This window comes from Notolabrus celidotus, chromosome 24 (assembly GCF_009762535.1).
Source record: "Notolabrus celidotus isolate fNotCel1 chromosome 24, fNotCel1.pri, whole genome shotgun sequence".
NCBI lineage: Eukaryota > Metazoa > Chordata > Actinopteri > Labriformes > Labridae > Notolabrus > Notolabrus celidotus.
In genome coordinates, this window is record NC_048295.1 from 10,689,395 (window position 1) to 10,707,316 (window position 17,922).

General features: G+C 43.4%; 1 long non-coding RNA gene across 3 annotated transcripts in view; it reads right to left on the reverse strand.

Moving 5' to 3' along the window:
• Positions 1-17,922, reverse strand: part of LOC117808053 — a 97,866-nt gene that overhangs the window by 72,540 nt on the left and 7,404 nt on the right. For all 3 annotated transcript variants that reach the window (XR_004630116.1, XR_004630118.1, XR_004630117.1), the window contains exon 2: positions 9,203-9,246. This is a non-coding gene — a long non-coding RNA (uncharacterized LOC117808053). The remainder of the gene's footprint in view (positions 1-9,202; positions 9,247-17,922) is intronic.

Genomic DNA, 17,922 nt, shown 5'->3' on the forward strand with positions numbered 1-17,922 from the left:
TAGTTTGTAGCTGGCTTATAGGTACCACACTGTGAAAACACAAGCCAATGCAGCCAAGTGACAAAAAAAATCACTCTAGAAACTGGAAAACACGTCTGAATTCAAAAGGGTGCGACATAAAACAGCAAAATGTGGAAATGCACCGCAAACACTCCAAATTCACCCCCAAAAAACAAGTGCATTGGAAGAAATACTCCCAAATGCAAATATGCACCGCACTGCAAACATGTTGCAGCAAAATACGTCACAAACTAATTTAGATGTGCAGTGCAGAAAACAACCGCAGACACGACTGTGGTGGGGGAAAAAAAAATACTTGCTGCATAAACAGGAACCAATACAAAAATGTGCTGACAAACAGGAAGCACAACCTAATCCAAAAAGTGTGCTGCAAGCACTCCAAATTCACCGCCAAAAAACAGGTGCACTGAAAGAAATACTCCCAAATACGAATATGCACCGCGCTGCAGACGTGTTGCAGCAAAATACGTCACACATACCAGGAAAACTAGAACATGTCTGGTGCAAATATAGTTGGAACAGCTAATTTAGAAGTGCAGTGCAGAAAACAGCTGCAAATACGGTTAAAACACGACTGTGGTGGAATAACAGAACTTTGTGCATCAACAGGAACCGATACAAAAATGTGCTGTGAAACAGAAATCACAACCTAATCCAAAAAGTGTGCTGCAAACACTCATAATGCACCCCCAAAAAACAGGTGCACTGCAAGAAATACTCCCAAATACGAATATGCACCGCGCTGCAGACATGTTGCAGCAAAATACGTCACTTATACCAGAATAAGAAAACGCGACTGAATTCAAAAGGGTGCAAGAGAAAAACAGCAAAATTTAGAAATGCACCACAAATACAGTTAAAAAACGACTTACAGCAAAGGCATGTGGTGGAAAAACAAAACTTGCTGCATCAATGGGAACCAATAAAATGTGCTGCAAACTAGAAAGCACAAAGGAATCCAGAAGTGTGCTGCAAACACTCCAAATGCACCCCCCAAAAACGGGTGCACTGCAAGAAATGCTCCCAAATCCGATAATGCGCTGCAAACATGTTGCAGCAAAATACTATATGGAGAAACTATGTGTATGTAAAGATGTGTGGTGCAAGTATAGTCGGTGCAACTAACTTAGAAGTGCAGTGCAGAAAACAGCCCCATCAAAAAAAGTTGCACCAATATGATCTCACTGTTATGTTTTGACCAATCAGAATCAAGGATTTAACACAGCTGGGTGATTAGGTAAGAAAGGCATTGGTGACTGTATTTATAACACCTTTTACTATTGCACCTACAAGACCACCGCAGAGAGGCTGAAGTGCTTCCACAGTCTCAGCTAATTGACACTCCAGCCACCCTGATCTGCATCTCCACAATGACCCCCCTCTCCTAATGCTCCATCAGTCCTCCGCCGTGCGTACCAACATGTGCATGCATACTTGTGTAAACACCATTTGGTTGTTTTCCTGCTGTGTGAATAATTTAACCCCCCGCGATGGCTCAAACCTAGTCCTTAATCACACAACAATGGCTGGAGGGTCTTATCACCAGCCGCGCTTTTCTGCATGACTTTCTTTCACTCCTCCTCTCCGGGGAAACAGCGGGCCCGCTCTAATTTCTCCATTTTCTATCTTAATTGATGTTTCCCGAGCTCCTGTGGAAGAACACACACACACACACACACACACACACACACAAAGAGAGATATAATCCCCAGCATTAATAAATAAATGTCTGTGCGTTTCTGTGCAGACACGCATCATTTAAGATATATGCAAAGTTAAAGAACCTGTGTGCACACACGCATAGCAGGGAGGATGAATTATCCTCTGCATGGGGTCCTGTGGGAGTCATAAGCAGTGTGCTTATCCAAAGGTGAGACATTAGCAAAGTGCATTAGTGTGTTTAAGAGATATTTTTCACTTTAGGGCCCGACTTCAAAATGAATGGAACTGCTTTTGAACTAAAGCTCACCAAGACGCCCATCCTTGATCAAAGATAGAAACAACCACACTCAAAGACAGAGTAATGAACGGAATGAAAGCTCCTCAGCGCGGGTTTAACCTTGTGCTTCTGCAAATTCGACAAACTTTTCAGATTAATTCTGTAAATCTTGCTCACTCAAAGTGCTAATATGACCCCGCCCGTTTCCTGCACGATTCCCCGTCACTTTGAAGATTCTTGAATAAAAGGAAACAGCATCTACAAAAAACGACTTCAAGGGAACAAATGTTTGAAAGTGTCGTGTCAACAGCGCCCCGTGTCATTCAGGGCCTTCATCTGACTTCCCTGTGAACTTTGGAACAAGCTGAACATCACAAGTTTGAGGTTTTGATGCTCTTTGACCGCACAAGAACAAGGAACAAGGATGCCAAATTACAGCTCAGTGCAACTCCAGTACAATGAAAGTGTATTTAATTGAAGTATATGTTGAAACTGCTCATTTTAAAAAGTTAATGCAAGTAACATTTCATAAAAGTGAGACAGGGTATGTTTCTGATTACATTTGAACAAGTTCCAGAAGTTTCTAACACTTGCCTTATATAGCATTCCAGATGCTCAATAATCCAAGGTCTCCCTTGTGGTATTTATTGCACCATATGTTTTGAATTGGGGCCAATTCGGGACTTCAGGCAGGTAAATTTGGCACCTGGACTCTTCTACTAAGGAGCCATACTGTTGTGATAAGTGCAGAATGTGGTTTTGCATTGGTTTGTTGAAGTATGCAAGGTCATCCCTGGAAAAGACACGATCTAGTTCCTCAAAAACCTGAATTTATGTGTAAGCTACTCATGCTAGGGGTACTGTTACATCCCCATAGCATCACTGATGCTGGATTTTGAACTGGTCCTACTCCTCTGTAGAGCAGAGGACATGGCGTCCATGACTTTCAAAAATAATGTCACATTTTGGTTACTTAGCCTCAATACTGAGCCTCAGAAACAAAATTAAAAAAGAAAAAAAATTGTTTTAAATATATTTTAAAATAGAGACTATTGCACACAATTAACATTAAGAATATAAATAGTTAAAATGAATGAATTAAAAAGAGTTGGAGATAAAATAAAGGCAAAATATGTCAATAAAAATTAGTGGAAAAAATCTAAAAATAGTGAAAATTAACAAAATAATAAAGCAACATCAACATTAACATAAAAGTAAAAAGTTAAGTAATAAAAATGTTAAACCCTACATACAAAATGATGCACTGTAGATTGAAAACAAGAAAGAAGACATATTAAAAAAAAAAAGAAAAAATTAAATAGAGACTAATGCACACTGAAAATAATAAAATATATGTAATTAAAATAAGTTAAAGCATCAAATCAATATTAAGAATATAAATAGTTAAAATGAATGAATTAAAAAGAGTTGGAGATAAAATAAAGGCAAAATATGTCAATAAAAATTTGTGGAAAAATTAAAAAAAAATATTTAAAATTAACAAAATAATAAAGCATCATCAACATTTACATAAAAGTAAAAAGTTAAGCAATAAAAATGTTAAACCCTACATACAAAATGATGCACTGTAGATTGAAAACAAGAAAGAAGACATATTTAAAAAAAAGAAAATTTAAATAGAGACTAATGCATGCTGAAAATAATAAAATATATATATAAGAATATAAATAAATAAAACACATACATTTAAAAGGGTAAGGATAAGAGTTGAATATCAATTAAAATGAGTTAGAAATTAAAACACATTGTTAAAAAAAATAAAACAACATTCAAATCAATATTAAAAAGTTAAGTAATACAATTGTTAAACCCTACATAAGAAAGCATGCACTGTAGATGATGAGAGTGTCCCCATCCCAACTTTTTAGAAATGTCACTGGCATCAAATTTGAAATTTGCATATATTTAACATTTTACAGTTCAAATTTTCAGTTTCACATTTAATTTTTGGTATCTTTCTATCAGTATCTATTTCTATCTAACAACATGTGTGATGACATTCACACAGTCATACAACACTCTACCTTAATGCATGAGCTCATGTGTTAACTGTACAACTTGCAGTATGTGAGGAGGTAATCATGAATGAAAGTGTGCGTATGCATGCATCCACACGTATGAGCACACGAGGTGGATTCACTGAGCTCACACTGCCAATAAAGCACTCATCATCTGTGACTGTTTACACTTCATTTTGAATGTTATGCATGTTTGTTTTGCAGCACAGCCAAACACAACTCATATCTCCTGACCTGGAGTGGAATTAAATAGACTCAGCAGAGATCTGGGTTCAAATAGGAGTTGCCTGTGTTTTTCTATGAGGAGTAAAGTGTCCACAGTGAATATGATGTATGAGATTTATTAGCAAACTGCTTCGTAAGAGCAGCCTGAAGAATCTATATCATCTCACCCACTTATTGTTTTATAAAACGCTCTGTCTGTTACGTCCCCCCGACCACGCCGCATTAATATTCATATCTGACAACGCAACAACAGAGCGGCTCTTCTGGGCAACGGTATCGACCCCTCCTCTGCTTTCCAAGAGTTTCAGCAGGTTCTTTGAAGTGAGCTGCAGTCAATTAGCGGCTCGCAGATTACATTATTCGAGCGGCGCGTCTTCCCTCGCCTTTAATTCCTCCTGACATTTCAACGAACAGTGAGTGGCAGGAATATGGAATAATCAAGCCGCTGGGTATAATTGCCGCAGGAGAGAAAGGGTTGGGCGTAATCAGGGGGTCAAAAGATGTAGGTCGTAAATTGAAACAAGGGGAGCGCTTCCTCCGGGGGGTGGAGGAGGGAGAGCTAACAATACGAGTGAGAGAACAATGCCACAGTAATGGAGGATAACTCACTGATTGTGCAGAACAATGCATCTTAATCATGCAAGCTGAAAAGCACTGGAAGCAGATGCAAATGCAAGTTCACTTCCAACCTGAAACTCTGTCGGTGAAATGTTAAATTTAATAGAATTTAAAGGGCACCGAAGGGATTTAACATTTCACTCCCATCAAGTCCGGACACTCAGACACAGCACATTATGTTAAAACAAAGCAGGAAAAGATATGATATGAGCTGAAATCCTACATTTCCCATGATGCCGATCAAGCAGGGGAAACCCTCATGACATCACAGCTACGCTTTCAAATGAGGGGATATAATTCAACTACCGCCACAGATTTTCAGTCATTCCGCAGTTTTTTTGAATCATAATGCACAAAATAAAAAAGTCAAAAAATTCTCAAGTCTTTTCTTGTTACATATGAGTTAAATTCAACATTTAATTCTAATCATTTAAATGGAATAAAAATCTCACTAATTTAATCGGAAATAGAATAAACTGGGATTAATCGTGATCTCATTTAAATTAACATTGTTCAGCCTATTCAAACAAACAAAGTTGAATATGACATCAAACTTCATATATTGATGGTCCTATATAATATTATAAAACAATAATTTGCATTTATATAGCAATTTTCAAAATAGGGGGAAAATAAGATATACGAATGAAAATGGAAAATTAACAAAAATACAATAAAAGATAAGAAAAGAGGAATTTGATGATTTAAAATTTAAGATTAAAGCAGAACAGAAGGGTGTTAACGTGGGATTAACTATGGGATTCACTCATGACAGCTACAGGGGCTGATCCTAAGAGGTGGATAATACCCTCAATGATATCTGGTTGGCTAACCCAGATCAATCCATCCATCTATTATCTTTACTCTTCCCTCCATGACACTAAACAGTTCAGGGTCATGGACAGGCTGGAGCCTACCCCGACTCTAATTGGGCGAGCACTGGGCTACACGATACCAATCAGAGGGCTAACATGTCGAGACAAACAACCCTTCAGACAGCTTGGAGTCACCAATTAACCTCAAGTGCATGCCTTTGAACTGTGGGAGGGAGGTTGGAATACCTGGAGATGAACCCATACAGTGCATTTACAAGGAGAGCATGGGAACTCAACACGGAGCAGCTAGCTGGTTAGCATGGGAGTCCAGCCAGGAGCCTTGTTGCTGAGAGGGCGCCACCCCAAAGTCCTACAGTGCTTGTTGCCATCTACTCTTAGAGGCAGGACTTCACATAGCTTAGATTTAAATGTTTAAATGCCCCCCCCCCCCCAATCAAACTCCTGCAGATCTGCCCCTGAAGAGCTCTACATACTGCACATTTGACACTGTGTCATCTCCTGCTGTGTTCACATTGCCTAAATCACAGTAGCTGCCTTGCATCTCAGGACTAATGTTTCAGAAGTTCTGTTAATGCACTCGTAGGTCATTGTGGTGAGGATTACTTTGTTTTGTTCCGTTTTATGTCGCCCTGCAGGGAGCGCTTATGCATTCAAAGCATGGCTAACATTTAGCCTAAAGAGTGCAGAGAGAGCCTTGTCGTGCATTCGAACGCTCCCCTGTGATTTAGATCTTACGGGCCCACGAATAAAGACTCTTAATGTGGAGTTTGTTCTCAACGATGGCTCCTTATCGAGCATCCCCGTGCCTCTATGAACTACTAATGAGTCTGTAAGTATCCCGACCTCTCTACAATGCGCATTAAGATTCCCCCCCTGACGTCTCTATCACTCCGGTCCAGCTGTGGTCACTTTAATTGATGGGCTATGATTTGGACTCAAAGGCGCATCCATCAATCCATCCGAGCATCCATTTTTCGATATCTGTGATTTGACTAGTCAGGGTCGCGAGGAGGCTGAAGGCGCGCTGGAGCAATGAGAGGCGGACGTGCGTGAAATGCATGCGTTTATGGAAAGTGATACGGGAGATTTGAGCGTGTTTGAGCGTGAAGACATTTGCATTAAGTCTATAAAGATGTCAGTTTGTGTTGCGATGGCTGCCAAAGAGACGCCAATGGAGCCAAACGCCTGTTTTAGATTAACACATTGAGGAAGATATGAATAAAGGGGTGATAATTAATGAAAGGAGGGAATTCAACGCCCCTAACTATGAATGCATCGCCCGCTATGTGGAGCGACTTTGTTTGTCCGCCCCCTCTTCCTCACTTCCCGGCCTGAACCGAGGTCTGTTGCAGAGCTCTACCCCGGGGGCGATGCTATGATGCCGGCTGCCAAGCCGAGCAGCTTGCAATGAAGCCGTGGACATTGAACCCTCCGTCCTGTTGTTCGTTTGGCACACAGTTTAAAAGGCAAGCCGGTGACCCAGTTCTGCACGGGAACATCAGACGTGCTCGGGCAGGGGGACGCGCTGCACCGGGTGTTTTGTTCTGAGTGCAACCTCTCAGGTGTTGGGGATAAAAATAATGTGATATGAGCGTTAAAACCCTCCATGAAAAAACCCTTGATTTGATTTTGAAGTTGACGATTACACAGAGGTGTTGCGGTTCTTTCACTTCCTTTCCCTACTGGGGGTTCAGATGCACGAGCAACAGCCTCAAAAGACAAGAATTCAGTCCTGCTTTGAACGCCAAAACAGCCTAATGTGCTTGTTTATCCTGCTTAAAGTTGAGCCAACTTTCAGTGGAATCTGTGTTGTGTAAAAACTAAAAGTTCAGGGACGTTCTTCGTCATTCTGGGAAATGTAAGAAGTCACTATATGGAGAAATGGAAAAAGTAGATTACGGCACTTCATCACCAAAGAGCTTCTGGATGTGCTGAGCGTCCTGGATTGATGATGGTGCTTTAAGTATCTAAGGGAGGATTTGTCCCTTTTATGGAGCGGGTGCATGGTTTTAAGAAGGTAGCACATACAGTACAGGGCAGTGGAAATGGATGAGGAGCACTAAAGGGATACGTGTAATATGAGATGAAATGGTGTCCAACACTAATTGTGTTTTTAATGACTCTCACTGATTCATTCTGGTCTCATAAAATGACCTTTAGATCTGAGGTCAGGTGGGGAGTGGAGACTCCAAAGGAAGGCCGTCTTGTCCTTTAGGAGAGTCATATTAAATCTAACTTAACATAAAGGAGGAGCTAAAATGAGCTTAGAACAAAGGTGTACAAAGCAAGGACAAGAGGGAGAATGAACCATGCAAACTTTTAGAGCTGTGAGCGTTGGCACCAAAATACCTTGAATTTAAAACAATAGTAAATCTTCTGTTAGTCATGATTAGAAATATTAATCTACAGGCCCGACACATTCTCCATCAACTGCCTGACTGCCAGCTGTCTGGCTGACACAGCACAATGACAACACACACACACACACAGGCTTCCGCCTTCCAGGGTCCATAAATCATCATCAGAACACTGCTTCTGAAGATCTTACGCCCCTTTCTAACTTTAGTGAGGCAGACAGCGGGCTCAGACCTCGTTCTCATCACTACGAGCCGTCCCCTTAAGGGACCGTCTAAAAAGATGCTGCAAACATATTCCAGAGCTGTATCCTGGTGCAGTGTCGTGTAACGGTGTCGGATTGGGAAAGTCTCCTCTGACACACTTTGGGGGTCAGGGGTGAGTCACAGCTTGTTTTACGTCTGCCTGAGTGAAATTTCATCAAACTAAGAGTTCCTCTACTCGTGTGGAATGTTCAAGTACCTTCCCCACCTCTGATAATGTCTGACTGAGGGCACACCAGATTAAAGGTGCCCCTTTGAAGCAAAGCTTTGTACCTAGTTGGATCAAAACCACGAGACCTTCAAAGACATGTCTGTGGATGTTACCTTATATGGCTTTTGATAACAGGCCTCGCATGATTGGTTGGTTAAAAGGTACCATATGCAGTATTTTGGGTTGAAATAGAAGTATGTAATACATATATGACAATTTAACATCTTCAGCCCCTGATTGGTCATGGCATGTTTGAGATTTACTACCCCAGGTTGGAGAGGCTCTGACTCAGTCAAGAGCAGGAAAAAAATTCTATTGATTGGACATGTAACCCCTAACAAAAAGCCTTGAATTAGGCCACGCCCCCAAATAAATGGGGGTCCCAAATTTGGCGCTGAATCGGGTCTAAAATCATCAGTGTGTCGCCAGTCTACATAGATCTTTATAGAGAGGTGATATACATTATATTTCTTTTCAAGGTTTATTTGTTAAGGACAGATACAGCATACATAGACAAACTGAGAACAGCCAAGTAGTAAATGCTAATTCCAAAACCACGTCCCTAGAAAGGCTTTAAGAGGATATACTGAGGTAGAGCATTTATTGTGCTATTTTTAAGGCTACTTTTTCATGAAATCTTAATATATATAACTCCTAGAGTTTAAAACTCAAAAGGAAAAAAAGGGTTAGCTTACTTGATTTGGTCAGGGTCGTCCATTTTCGGGGGATTGACAGCCACCTGGTGAAAAAAAGAGAGAAAAAAAGTCAGATTTTTTATTTCATTTTGATATTGTTGCACCTGATTGAAATATCTGGCATGTTTTTTAGTAACATATGAGTGAACACAAGATAACTCGGCTAATTTAGGACCTCACATCTTGGTAAAATAGGTTTTCAGGGCATTTAAAGTTCCACCACACCCCAGAAAGTGTCACTTCCTGTCTGTCTCTTTCCCTCTGCCTCCCCCCCCAAGGGCTGTCTGTAAAAACTTGAGCTTGAACTCTCTTAAAATCTGTTTATACACAACACCTCGTTACTATTTCAGCGTGTCTTTTCAGTTCCCTTTTAAGAGCATCAGCGACTCTACCAGGAGCTCCTACAAAATAAAAGCCTGGAAAAGGCCTTGAAGTGTTCATTCTGCCCCGTTAGCACATCGCCCCAAGTGGAGCGTGAACAGCTCACGGCTCACGGTTCAGGGCAGTCCACAAGCGGGAGACCACGCGTGACCTTTCCCTTTGTTCATAAATAAAAGTATTACCGATACAGCGCCATGAGGAGCGCACATAAATAAACAACGCTCAGCTAACCCTTCCCCAGATGTGCGTTACTCCCTCTCCGCTGGTGCAATCAATTGAAAAGCTTATTCATGCACACGCAGTATATACGTGACATGTATGCAATGCATGTCCCATAAGAGAATACTCTCTGTTATGTCTTGGAAACACAGTGCTAGCTTGCGGAGCATGAAGCGAGGCTGACTTTGACATGATTGTCTGCGATAAAAGGGAAAAAAAAGGAGAAGAGAGGGAAAGAGAGGGAGAGAAATACCCTCCAAGAAAAAGAGTCACAAGTCACACTTGTGCTCTCCATACTCGGGCAAACTTCCTCATGTGATCAGGGCAGAAATATGAGACGGTAGCCCAAAGTGTTTCTAATAATATTACAAGCTAATGACCCGTTTCCACAAAGAGCCGAGCCCGGCCCGGCCCACTTGGAACGGGATCAGTGATGGGCTTTCATGGCTCAGGGAAGACGCGCCGAGCGGACCGAGCAGCAGAAGCCATCCGCTCCTTCCTCCGCTGAATGATGGTGCAATTAAATGTTTCATAGTGTGCCAACTTCGGTGCTAGGGCTGCAGCGGATCCCAGCTAGAGTCCCTCTTCTCTCTCAAAGAGCTGTCATGCAAAGCAGAAAATATGAGATGCAGGCTCGCTTCTTCTTCCTCCGTTTTCTTCCATTTGCCTCATTCTGTCTCACTCTCCTGTTCCCTCTTTGACTCCAGAAGTGCATCACAGAAGTGATATCAATGAGAACTTTGAACCTCTGCTCTCAGAGTGATCTCTCTGTATGCACTAAACATCCTGCTTTTGTTCTGAATCGTGCGTTCTATAAAGTGGAGATCACTGATTCAGTGATATCACTTCTTTCATCAGACTATGCAAAAATGTGTCACTTCAAATGTGACATTTTTGCACAAATTGAGATTGTTATCCTTTGTTCCTTTGGAGAAATTGGAGATCAGAGCCATGCATGAGGATGGGCCGTGATCAAAAGTGTGTAAAGTAAGTATTTAGATGAACAAATGTGTTGGTATATACGTCTGAATCAAAGAGACAGGAGAAACCAGGGCATGAAACACAAGGGAAAAACTGAACTTAACATCGACTCATGACAGGACCCCTTCCCTCAAGGGACGGATCCTAGACTTCCCAAAACAACAACAAAAAAGTCATTCAGGGAACACAATATTGGGTCGGAGGAGGGAGTCTGGAAGAAGGGAACCGTGGTGCACAGCAGGGGGGGCCATGAGCTGTGATCGGCCTGGGAGCCGACGGGAGAACCAGGGGCTGGTGTCGGTCTTGGAGCCGATGGGAGAACCTGGAGCTGTAGCCAGCAGGACCTCCGAGCAAGGAAGGGGCGTCTGCAGGACCTCCGAGCGAGGAAGGGGCTTCAGCAGGACATCCAAGCGAGAAAGGGCCTTCAGCAGGACATCCAAGCGAGAAAGGGCCTTCAGCAGGACATCCAAGCGAGAAAGGGCCTTCAGCAGGACCTCCAAGCGCGGAAGGGGCGTCGGTAGGACCTCTGAGCGAGGACGGGGCACTGGCAGGACCCTCCAAGCAAAGAAGGGGCGTCGGCAGGACCTCTGAGCGAGGAAGGGGTGTCAGCAGGACCTCAGAGAGAGGAAGGGGCATCGGCACAACCTCCAAGCATGGAAGGGGCGTCGGTAGGACCTCTGAGCAGAGGGGTGCTGGCAGGTCCCTCCAAGCAAAGAAGGGGCGTCGGCAGGACCTCTGAGCGAGGAAGGGGTGTCAGCAGGACCTCAGAGTAAGGAAGGGGCTTCAGCAGGACCTCTGAGCAAGGAAGGGGCTTCAGCAGGACCTCAGAGTGAGGAAGGGGACATCCGCAGGACCTCTGATCAAGGGATGGGCTTCAGCAGGACCTCTGAGCGAGGAAGGGGCTTCTGCATGACCTCTGATGGAGGAAGGGGCGTTGGCAGGACCTCCGATCAAGGAATGGGCTTCAGCATGACCTCTGATGGAGGAAGGGGCGTCGGCAGGACCTCCAAGCGAGGAAGGGGCTTCAGCATGACCTCTGAGTGAGGAAGGGGCTTCTATAAAGTGGACATTTTTGCACAAACTGAAATTGTTATCCTTTGTTCCTTTGAAGAAATAGGAGATCAGAGCCATGCATGAGGAGGGGCTGTGATCAAAAGGAGGAAAATGTGTGTAAAATAAGTATTTAGATGAACAAATGCGTTGGTATATACATCTGAATCAAAGAGACGGGTATAAACACACAACACAAAGGATGAGAACACAGCTTTGAAGCATATTTGCGGCTTACAATGTGCTTCATGTATGATGAAACGTGCCGCCTTCAGCTATTAGCGCCAAGCCTTCATAATAAATTCATGTCCATAAGTTAGAAGAACTTCCACACACACATCCAGAATAATCCACTTTGGAACCTTAAAGGAGCACAGCAGTGACGTGTGGAGCTGCAAAGGGCAGGGAGAGTGCATTTCAACACAGACGTGACACGAGCGACGTCGTCTCGAGGACGAGAGGAGCGTTGAGCGACAGCCAAGGTCTTATCTATCGCTCGTGTGTCACGTCATTTAGAAAGGATTAGTGTTTTTCTGGCGTGAGGCAAACAAATATGTAAAAACTGGGAGCTCTTCAGCCGGTGGCATTAAAGCGAGGCTGAATCTTGGAGGGTTGGATGTAGATTCGGGGTGGATACAGAGGTCAGATGGTTATTGCACGACTGAAAGCTAGCTCGGTGTAAAAATTCGATGATGAGTTTCTGAAAATGCCGGGGTCAAAAAGTGATGCAGTCAAAAAGTGTGTATTTCTCAGAGTTACAAATTGCACTTCAAAGAACTGTCTTCTAATTGGGGTTCGGAGCGTCGACACAAGAGGTTTCAGTCCTTCACCTCCTATTAGAGTACAGTGTTCTTTAAATAAACACACTCTGCTGTTCAGGACTAGCCGACCACATGGCCTCTAGTTTCCCTCACAACCCAGACATGAAAGTGATGGTTAGCTCGACTTAGCTTAACCCTGGGATAATCAAGTGGGCACCTCTGTTTGCCTGTTTCCTCAAGTTAGGCCCACAACATCACAGGGAGGCTCAACATCATGCTAGCTCAACAAGCTAGTTTTCAGTATATAAGTTCAAAGACAGAAAGACTTATCCATGCTTTAAAGCAGAAGGCTCACAAAAAGTTGCTAACATGCAGTTCTAATTTTTGCTATCTGAGCTGAAAGAGCATGCTAATGTTTGCTAATTAGCATCAAAAACAACACAAGGCTAATGCCGTTTGGAACAGATACATCTAAGGAATATCAACACACAGGGAAGAAGCTCTTTGAGAGACATGTAGTGATGCTTTCAGTCATAATAGCATGCTAACATGCCCCAAAGACTATGCTAACCAGCTAATGTCTGGCAGGTGTAATGTTTGCTACAGCTTACAATTACTCATTAGCACTCATAATGAATATATCTTGAAAATTGATGTTATCCAAACCAACATGCTAGCCACTCTTTTTAGAAAGACATACCCATACGGTTAGCCAAAATGCCAAAACGACATGATTTCTTGCACAAGAGAAACCGCTAATGTTATGCTTGTGTCTTTGTTGTTGTCTAACTTCAAGCATTAGCGAGTGCACAATTGCTAATCAGCAGGAAAAACACTGAAACAAAGCAGCTAATGAGGATAAGACAAGCTATAACTTGTTGTTGCTGTATTATGGCATCATGATGCTAACGTGCTCAAAAGGCTATGCTAACATGTGTAATGTTTGCTATCTTAGTCTAAAGTAGAGGCACAAATGTAACATTCACTAGTTAGCATGAAACATATAAAAAAATGGCAAACTGATTTTAGCTAGTCATGTTAGCTGTTCTTCTAGAAAGAGGATTTCTTGCTCAAAAACACACTATTGAAATAATGGTGTTTAGCTGGTGTTATGGTGTTGTCTTAGCATGGGAAATAGCTAGGTAGCATTTGCTCATGAGTGGAAAAAAATACAAAAATAAGCTAACCAATGGGAATGGGGAAGATATAACACTGCCATGTCAACGGCAAAGCTAGCAGCTATTTGAGAGAGAACGCCATGTTTTGTGCTTGAATGCTAACAACAACATGCTAACATTTGAGGGTTTGATGAAGCTAATAGGGATAGAAACTGCGATTTTTTTCATCTGTTTTAACCATATAAGACAGAAAAAAGTTAGCCATAGCATAGCACAAACAGTTCAAATGTATGCTACCTTTTAGCAGCATTCATTTTGCAGGCATAAGGTGATGAATAAAGACAGGTTTTGTAGCTACAGTTGATATTAGTGCTAGCTTCCTCAGGGATACATTAACGTCCATGCTAAATGTATTTATCTCTGTTATTTAATCACTTCACTGTGACTCCCACATGTGTTGCTGCCTTTAATTAATACTTGAGAGGTGGATATAGAACATTTGTGTGTCTGTGTAATCTCTTGTTATTGTTTAAGGGACCCAGAAGGATTTGGAAAGCCTTGATTTGGACTCAGGGATTGCTTTTTTGCGCTTCTACTGCTGGGAAGGGATATTTGACATTTAAAGAACAGAGATGTAGAAATCAATCTGTGAAAGTGACTTTAAACGTTTGACAAACTGGAGCAAGATGGCGTCTGTTTGTGTTCAAAGATAATCGAAGTGCCACTTCTGAAGTTTACTGACACAGATCAAGAGACTTGTCCTAAAAGAGCCCAACCACAGCGTGAATCACCCTCCACTCATAGGTCACGTCCCTCCCGCCGCCCCCCCTGCCCTCGCCGCCGTCTGGAGTTCCCCACTCAGGCAGTCTTAGAGACCCACTTCCTCTGTGCGTTTGGGGGATTAGGACCATCCCCTGGTTAAAACCGCTAAGTCCCTGAAGTCTCTTATGTGGATTTTTGAAGCCTCTTATTTGGAATTATAGTCAGTCCTTAATCTTGTGGATTAAGGAGAAACGGATTGCTCTCGAAGAAAAGGAAAATAGTATACTTAGTGGAGAGGGAAAAAACACTCATTTCAGTGAGACTGAAGCGTCTTGAATCGCTCTTTTTATCACTCCCGTACTACACTCCATGAAGTCAAGTGAACTTCCATCCCTCGACTAAAAATTACTGCAGAATTTGCCTTTTTCTTCCACTTCGGCAAACTTTAAACTCGCACAAGCACGCTTAGCTTTGGGCCCCGTGTGTTCCTGTTGTTGTAGTCTTGACGTTGGAAGTCACAACAATTAAATCAGCGCGCACCCATCGGCCTGTGCTGTATGGAGGCTGCAGGAGCAGAGAGAGAGAGAGGGGGGAGGCGCATTTAAACCCCCCTGTGCATATATTCCTCCACACGGAACAAGCACTTTTTTTTGTCCCTTTTTCAAAGATCTGGGACGGATTAAATATTTATTCCTACTGTGGCTTTAAAAAAAGAAAACACACACAGCTAATTAGCGGTAGGTAGCTGCATTCTATTCTTCTATTCTTCTATTTGAATAAGTTGTTTGACAAGGACACACGGCTGTATGCTTTTGCTTTGGGGATTCAGGATGTAATCAAGGTTGTTTCATACGGCAGCAAATGCCACCGCAACACCTGCAATGAACGTTCTTGTGGAGACGCGCCAATGAGAGGTGTGTGCGTGCTTTTGCTCAAGTGAAACTGATGCTCAATCAATTTTTATCTCTATGTCAAATTATGAACAGAGACCCAACACCAAGACAGGGTAAGACTCAGTCTGACCCCACCTTAGTCCACCATGAGCATTGCACCTTGCAGTGTTTAGCTAGTTACAGCGGAGTAGTAGTAGTTGTAGCAGCTGGAGTCTGGAACGTCCACAGCAGGAGGAACCTACGAGACAAGGGAGCTCAGGGACTCCAGAAAGGTCTATGGTTAGTAACTTAAATGGGACAGGGAGAGATAGAATCCCAGTGTGTCAGTCTAAGCCTATAGCAGCATAACTAAGAGCTAGTCCAAGCCTGATCCAGCTCTAACTATAAGCTGTATCAAAAAGGAAAGTTTGAAGCCTACTCTTAAAAGTAGAGAGGGTGTCTGCCTCTGAAGGCTATACCTCCCATGCTACTTTTAGAGACTTTAGGTACTACCAGAAGGCCTGCATGCTTTGAGTGTAGTGCTCTTCAAGGCAATAGGACACTAGAAGCTTTCTGACATATGATGGTACATGACCATTAAGGCCAGTCTAAGCCTATAGTGGCAAAACTATGAGCTGGTCCAAGCCTGATCCAGCTCTAACTATAAGCTTTATCAAAAAGGAAAGTTGAAGCCTACTCTTAAAAGTAGAGAGGGTGCCTGCCTCCAGGACCCTGACTGGTAGATGATTCCAAAGTAGAGGGGCCCGATAACTGAAGGCTCTACCTCCCGTACTACTTTTAGAGACTTTAGGTACGACCAGAAGGCCTGCATGCTTTGAGTGTAGTGCTCTTCAAGGCAATAGGACACTAGAAGCTTTCTGAGATATGATGGTACATGACCATTAAGACCAGCCTAAGCCTATAGCGGCAAAACTATGAGCTGGTACAAGCCTGATCCAGCTCTAACTATAAGCTGTATCAAAAAGGAAAGTTGAAGCCTACTCTTAAAAGTAGAGAGGGTGCTTGCCTCCAGGACCCTGACTGGTAGATGATTTCAAAGGAGAGGGGGGGTCTACCTCCCATACTACTTTTAGAGACTTTACAGGCCTGCATGTTTGGAGTGTAGAGCTCTAGAGGGGTAAATGGGCACGCACCGTCGAGCACATGGGTCCGTGCCGCTACATGGCTCGGTACACACGGCTGCGTCTCGTTGTTGCGCCCACCCACCGCAACTCTAACAGCCTGGGCTAATTCGTTCCTGATGACAACATAACACACTCCCACGCGCTCACACTCACACACACTCGGGCAGCAGCCTCAGATGAGTGTGTGTTTTGCATGTGCATATGTATTTCCAAGCCCAAAACTTGACTAACACATCCGGGGTGGATCGATACTCGCTGCAAACTGCTGAACTCCTGCCTCCTCCACAGATGACCCGTCACTGGGGACACGTGTGAACTCTGCACACGCCGACCCCCTCGCCTTCTCCCAAAAAAACCTGGCAACGCCGCCAAATCTGAGTCTCACCAACGCGGTGAATCATACCTTAAATACCTCCAAGCCCTTTTTTTTTTTCGCACTCTCCTCCTGTTAGTGCGCTATATGATGTGTTCAGGGGGTGAACATGACACGGCTCGGGCGTTTGACTCTGCGTTTTCATCCACTCTGGGATGATGCTCCAGTCGGATGCGCTGCGAGCGAGGTCACGCGCTTCAGGAGGAGTCACACACATGCAGACACTTTTCAAAAAAGGTGCACAAGCAAAAGGGGATTTGTGTAACTGGATACACACACACACTTCCCTCCCTCCACGGGAGCTCCAGCCTGCTGTCAGTTTGGTGAAAAGAGGCTGCGAGCCCCTGGAGTTTGGCCTCTTCCTTTCGCGAGCCCTCTGACGGATTCTCCTCACCTCCCCCTCCCTCGCTCCATCTATCTTTTTCCACTCAATCCCTCTCCCTCCACCACCATCTACTTTCTCTCCACTCCCACACAACTCTTCTCTTCGCTCCAGCACACACAAAACAAAATGCAGCGACTATACTATACTATACTATACTATACTATACGTCCCCTGCTCTTCGACTTACAGGCATTTCTTTATTTTTTCCCACATATGCAGCATCTCTTGGAGCTATTTATAGCCGCTTTGTGCACCTACACCAATGAGCCACAGCCTCCTCCTCCTCCAATCTAGCTAGGATTTGATTATGCAGCATGCATCGCCCTCAGGAAAGTTAGACGGGGAGGAGTGAATCTCCAAAGATCAAATCTCTTTGATACGCTGGGCTCGCGTTGCAGAGCAGGTCCCCAAATCCTCCAGGAGATTATACGGATGTGACTGCCGCGGCTCTGTGTTCTTCATCTCTCTTCAGCTCCTCTTATTCAGTTCAAGCTTGTTTTCCTTTGTGCATAAAGACTCTGAAATTACCCAGGCATCTAAACAATGTCCTTTTAGCGCTGCACTGTCAATCACTGGGAGATTGTGTACTTTTAACTCCCTGAGGGCACCGTCTAATTTCTCTTAAACTCGCCCCCCCTTTGTGGTTTCGTGTTCATGCATCCAGCTGTTTTGA